This window comes from Mesocricetus auratus, unplaced genomic scaffold, assembly GCF_017639785.1.
Source record: "Mesocricetus auratus isolate SY011 unplaced genomic scaffold, BCM_Maur_2.0 Super-Scaffold_15014, whole genome shotgun sequence".
Classification (NCBI taxonomy): Eukaryota; Metazoa; Chordata; class Mammalia; order Rodentia; family Cricetidae; genus Mesocricetus; species Mesocricetus auratus.
This window is the reverse complement of record NW_024429186.1, coordinates 33,331,744-33,337,743: the sequence shown is the minus strand read 5'-3', so window position 1 is coordinate 33,337,743 and position 6,000 is coordinate 33,331,744. Positions and strand designations below refer to the sequence as shown.

Genomic DNA, 6,000 nt, shown 5'->3' with positions numbered 1-6,000 from the left:
AGATGGCTCAGTGGCTAAGAGTGTGCACGGCTCTCCCAGAGGACCTGGGTTCAGATCTCAGCTCCCACGCTGGGCAGCTCACCCCTGCCTGTAACTCCAGTTTCAAGGGGTCCAGCACCTTTTTGTGGCCACTGTAAGCACCACGCTCATGTGCTTGGTTGTACACATCCTCCTGCCCCCTCCCCCCCCACAACTGCTTTTTAATGGTTGTACACATCCTCCTGCCCCCTCCCCCCCCACAACTGCTTTTTAATGGTTGTACACATCCTCCTGCCCCCTCCCCCCCCACAACTGCTTTTTAATGGTTGTACACATCCTCCTGCCCCCTCCCCCCCCACAACTGCTTTTTAATGGTTTGGGGGTTTGATTATGTGTTTATTGAATTGGTGTTTTGCTTGCATGTATGTCTGTGGGAGAATGTGGAATTCCCTGGAACTGGAGTTACAGACAGTTGTGAGCCACCATGTGGGTGCTGGGAATTGAACCCAGGTCCTCTGGAAGAACAGCCAGTGCTCCTATCTGCTGAGCCATCTCTCTAGCCCATACATAATTTCAAAAACATAATAAAATAAAACTTGTTTCTTGGGGGCTGGAGAGATGGCTCAGAGGTTAAGAGTGCTGACTGCTCTTGCAGAGGACCCAGGTTCAGCTCCCAGCAACCACATGATTACTCACAACCATCTGTAATGAGATCTAGTGCCCTCTTCTGTCATGCAGGCAGAACACTCTATACATAATAAATAAATCTTTATTTAAAAAAAAAACCTTGTTTCTTTCTTTTTTTAAAAGGAAGCTCGAAGTCATCCTTAGTTAATAGCAGTTCAAGGCCAGCCTGGAATCCATGAGACCCTGTCTCAAAAATGACCAATTAGCTAGGCGGTGGTAGTGGTAGCTCACGCCTTTAATCCCTGCACTTCAGAGGCAGAGGCAGGAGGATCTCTGTGAGTTCCAGGCCAGCCTATTCTACCGAGGTAGTTCCAGGACAGCTAGGACTACACAGAGGTAGTTCCAGGACAGCTAGGACTACACAGAGAAACCCTTTCTTGGGGAAAATAAACAAACAGGAGCAGGAGTGGTGAGTCGAGGGTTAAGAAAGAACATTTGCTGCTTTTGCAGAGAAATAAACAAACAGGAGCAGGAGTGGTGAGTCGAGGGTTAAGAAAGAACATTTGCTGCTTTTGCAGAGAACTTGGGTTTGCTTCCTAGCACCCACACGGCAGCTCACAGCTGGCTCTAATGCCAGTTCCAGGAGTTTCTGACGCCTTCTTCTGGCTTCTGTGGGCACCGCAGGAACATAGCACATAGACAGATGTTCAAGCACAACATATATACATAACAAATTTTCAAAACAAACAAAATAAATAACAAAGATTAAAAAATAGTCAGGGTGAAGCCAGTGGTGGAGCAAGCAATTCGCTGGATTGCTCAGGAACTAAAGTTTGACCTGCAGCACTACGAATAAACAAATGCATAAGTATGCACATACTTTAGGGTCCAGGGTAACAAATAAACAACTGCATAAGTATGCACATACAGTAGGGTCCAGGGTAACAAACAGATGTATAAGTATGCACATACTTTAGGGTCCAGGGTAACAAATAAACAACTGCATAAGTATGCACATACAGTAGGGTTCAGGGTAACAGGTTCCAATGATTCTAAAGTTAAAGAATATTTAGAAAGAAGAACGAGCTGGGTGTTGGTGGTGCACGCCTTTAATCCCAGCACTCGGGAGGCAGAGGCAGGCGGATCTCTGTGAGTTCGAGACCAGCCTGGACTACCAAGGGAGTTCCAGGACAGCCTCCAAAGCCACAGAGAAACCCTGTCTCGAAAAGAAAAAGGAAAAAAAAAAAAAAGAAGAACGAAGTCGGGCTGCAGCTGTAGCTCAGTGTAGAATCTGGGCTCCATCCCCAGAGCCCAGGAAGGAGGGGGGAGGAGGGGAGGGGCGTGGGAGGGAGGGAGAGAGAAGAAGCACAAAGACACTCAAGTTACTTTTGGGAATCGGGCAGAACTGCGAGTTTCTAAAAATATGGTAAGTGGAAGCTGTGTTTCCCATCCTATCCTCCCAGACATCTGGGTGCTCTGGCTTCATGATCCTGTGACTGCAGGGAGCTGAGGTTGGCATCTCCTGCCCAGCACGGGGAGGGCACAGCGGGTCCACAGTCGGCAGAAATGAGCAAGAGGCGAGGGATTAAGCTCAAAGTCTGGGGGTGGAGGGGATGGGGTGGAAGGAAAAGATTGGTTTTTGTTTTCCTTAAAATTTCAAGTTACATTTATTTATGTATTTATTTGTCGTGTGTGCATGCCTGTGTGTGCATGTGTATGTTTGTACACGTGTGGCCGGCAGAGGGTGACTTGAGGAGTGGGGTCCCTGCTCACTGCATGAGTTTCGGGGATTGAGCTGAGGAAAGCACCTTTAGCCACTGAGACCCAGCTAACGCTTTTTTCTCTCTTAGCAGCTAGTGTGAGCTTTGTGGAAGCCAGGTCTCCCTTCCTATTTCTTCCCCCTTGAGGGTCAAGGGGGAGCATTGCTGATGAAGTTGTAGCTCTGGGTGTCCCAACAGGCTGTTCGTTACCTGTGTGAAGCTCAAGAGGGGAGTGAGGAGACTAGAAGGGTTACTGAGTCACACACACTAGGAAATGGACCCCACAAAGGGGTATGTCCTCAGGGCTTTAACTGAGGGCTCCACTTTAAACAGAGGAAAGGCCGGGGTGGGACAGCAGCGCGCTTACTGGAGAGCCCCAGTCACAGCCAGGTCTTGGGACCATGATCTCAGATCGTCAGGACTGTACAATGAGCCCAGCCGTGGTGGCGTAAGCCTTTAATCCCAGCACTCGTGAGGCAGAGGCAGGAGGATCTCTGTGAGTTCGAGGCCAGCCTGGTCTTCAAAGAGAGTTCCAGGTGAGTTCGAGGCCAGGCTGGGCCGACAGCCTCCAAAACAATACAGAGAAACCCTGTCTCGTAAAACCAAAGAGAGTTCCAGGACAGCCTCCAAAACCACAGAGAAACCCTGTCTTGAAAAACCAAAAAAAAAAAAAAAAAAAAAAAAGTGTTCCTTCTCACTTGAGGTTCCATGAGAAATTCCAGCATAGGGCTCGCTATCCTTGAGAGCTGCCCCATCGAGGCTCCATCCTTCTTGTTAAGATAAGCGTAGGCTTAGGACACCTTTTGGGGGTGGGCAGTCTAGAACACGACACTATAAAATCTGATGTAAGGGGCCAGAGACATCGCTTTTGCTGCCAGGTACTCGCTGCCGGCCTGGTAACCTAAGTTCGACCCTGCGACCTGTCAGAATGCAGCCATGCAAGGGGAATTCTGAGTGCTTGTGAGAAAACTGCATGAAACCAAGACAAGAGTCTTGTGACCTCAGTTTCTTCAAAATATGAAATTGAGCGAGGCGGTGGTGGGGTACACCTGTATTCCCAGTACTGGAGATAGAAGCAGGCAAATCTCTGAGTTCCAGGTCAGTCTGGACTACAGATCAAGTTCCAGGCCAGTTTTGAATAAACCCAAACAACCAACAACGTGCTTGTGTGAGCCTCCCTGGTGAAGCAGACGGGTGTGAATCTGCCTCAGGTCAATCTGTACAGCTGCCTATCATTACTTATGAGCCTCTTTGGAAAAGCATGTCTTTCCCATGTGCAGCTTGTCCTTGTGATTGGTTACACACAGCTTGAACTCATGAGGGCTTTGCCCAGGTGACCGTTCTTAACCCTTGGGGTATAAATTGTCTGATGCTCCGAATAAAGATGGCAAGTGCATGAAACTTTAGTCCATCTCATTTCCGCTTCATTCTCCCAGGTCCAGCCTCCTCAAGAGCAGTAAACAGAGACCCAGCTCCTGAAAGTTGTCCCCTGACCTCCACAGGCATGCTGTGATACCGGGTGAGTTTACACACACATACAATTAATGAATTTTTTTAAAAGTTGGTAGTAAAAACGCTGCATTTACGCTCATCTGTGGTTTTTAGGCCTTAATGGGATGGAATGAGCTCCCTGGGGCATCACTGGTGTTGAGACAAACACTCCTTAAGTGATGCCCACTCGCTTAAGCAAGCAAGAATTTGGGGCTGGAGAGATGGCCCAGCGGTTAAGAGCACTGACTGTTCTTCCAGAGGTCCTGAGTTCAATTCCCGGCAACCACATGGTGGCTCACAACCACCTTGAGTGAGATCTGGTGCCCTCTGCTTTGCATGCAGGCAGAAGACTGTATACACAATAAATAAAATATATAAGAAAGTAAGCAAGAATTTGACACAAAGTCAGGAGATAGGCTCAAAACAAAGGCAGAGGTGCCAACTTCTGTCCTAGGTTAGTACTTGTCAAAAGCACTTTGAGTGTTGGTCATATTGCCACTGAAGGAGGAGACTCGTCTTTCCCACAGTAACACACAGGCCATGTCACTGTTTGCCTGCCTCTCAGGCTACCCACTGCCACCCCAGGCTACCCACTGCCATCCCAGGCTACCCACTGCCATCCCGGGCTACCCTGCCAAGACAGAGGGGTCCAGGCGTTCCAGGGGGAGGCCTGGTGTTGGCGCATCGGGATTTAAAATGGTGAGGTGGGCTTTACACTTTCTCCGGGGATCTTTTCTTTGTGAATAGTGCAAGTGTGCGTGCGTGCACTCTCTGTGCAGATGGGTAGAGGCCGGAGACTGAGGGTCTCCTCCGCAGTTGCTCACCACCTCACTGAACCTGGAGCTCTCTGCTTCAGCTAGACTGGCTGGGCAGTGAACCCCCAGAATCCTCTGGTCTCTGTCCTCCAGTGCTGGAAGTTTCAGGCCCAAGTTTTGCATGTGGGTCCTGGGGTTTGAACTCAGAATCTCACCCTTAAGCACTTAGCCAGTGAGCTGCCTCCCCAGTCCCCTCTTCTGGAATCTTCATAAACATTATGTGCACCAGTTAACCCCAGGCTGAACACTGCTCCGTAGGTCTTGGTGACTTAGTAGGTCAGTTCTTCTCTACAACAGTGATTGGTTGGAGAGGCCACGCCCGCTCTTCGATTCTGCTCTGAACAGGCTCTGCTTTTGTAGCTCCAGAAGCCTCTACACAACAGAGGTGAGGGCCAGGAATCCAGACCTGGATTGGGGGGCGACAGCCGCACAGCATCTGGCACCATGTCTCGCACCATTTTGTCGGTACAGCCCAAGAGGCTAGAAGGCGGGACTCACACTAACTACGAATCTGTGCGCGAATGCATGAGAGGTGTTTGTAAATGTATGAAGAACACCTGGAGATATCCCAGCAGCCTCTCCACCACACACGTGGTTTCACTCAGTCATTTGACTTTATTGACGGCCTGGTAGGTCTCAGCTGTTTTATTTACTCAGTCGATGCACAGACTGCCGGGCGTTGGTGGCCCAGCACTCGGGAGGCAGAGGCAGGCGGATCTCTGTGAGTTCGAGGCCAGCCTGGTCTACAAGAGCTAGTTCCAGGACAGCCTCTAAAGCCACAGAGAAACCCTGTCTCGAAAAACAAAAACAAAAAAAAAAAAAAAAAAAGAGAGAGAGAAGACCTCCATGCTCCTTCGTTGACAAGACCAACAGGCTAGGAAGTAACTGAGTTGGAAGCATCAGGGGCTGGGGGTGGGCTTGGAACAGGTGCATACAGCGTGCTGTAGTGAACATTTTGTATGATAGTAATCCTGTTCAGGCTGGCCTAGAACTCAAAGATCCACCTGCCTCTGCCTCCCAAGTGCTGGGATTAGAGGTGCCACTATGCCCGGCTCAAAGTAGAAAATATACTGTTATTTTCTTAATTAGTGATGGATGGGGGAGGCAGCTCATTCTGTGTGGCTGGTGATCCTGGGTTCTGTAAAAAAAAAAAAAAAAAAAAAAAAAGCAGACTAAGCCGGGCGGTGGTGGTGCACACCTTTAATCCCAGCACTTGGGAGGCAGAGGCAGGCGGATCTCTGTGAGTTCGAGGCTGGGCTGGACCTCAAAAACAATACAAAGAAACCCTGTCTTGTAAAAACAAAAAAAACAGGGGCTGGAGAGGTGGC

General features: G+C 49.3%; 1 protein-coding gene across 1 annotated transcript in view; it reads left to right on the top strand.

Annotated features, from left to right (window-relative positions):
* Window positions 1–1,989: 1,989 nt before the first annotated feature.
* The window catches only part of Papln (papilin, proteoglycan like sulfated glycoprotein), a 38,292-nt gene continuing 34,281 nt past the window's right edge, over window positions 1,990–6,000 (top strand). The window contains exons 1-2 of the mRNA XM_040742783.1: window positions 1,990–2,032; window positions 3,803–3,885. The gene's annotated coding sequence lies outside the window, so the exon portion shown is untranslated. The remainder of the gene's footprint in view (window positions 2,033–3,802; window positions 3,886–6,000) is intronic.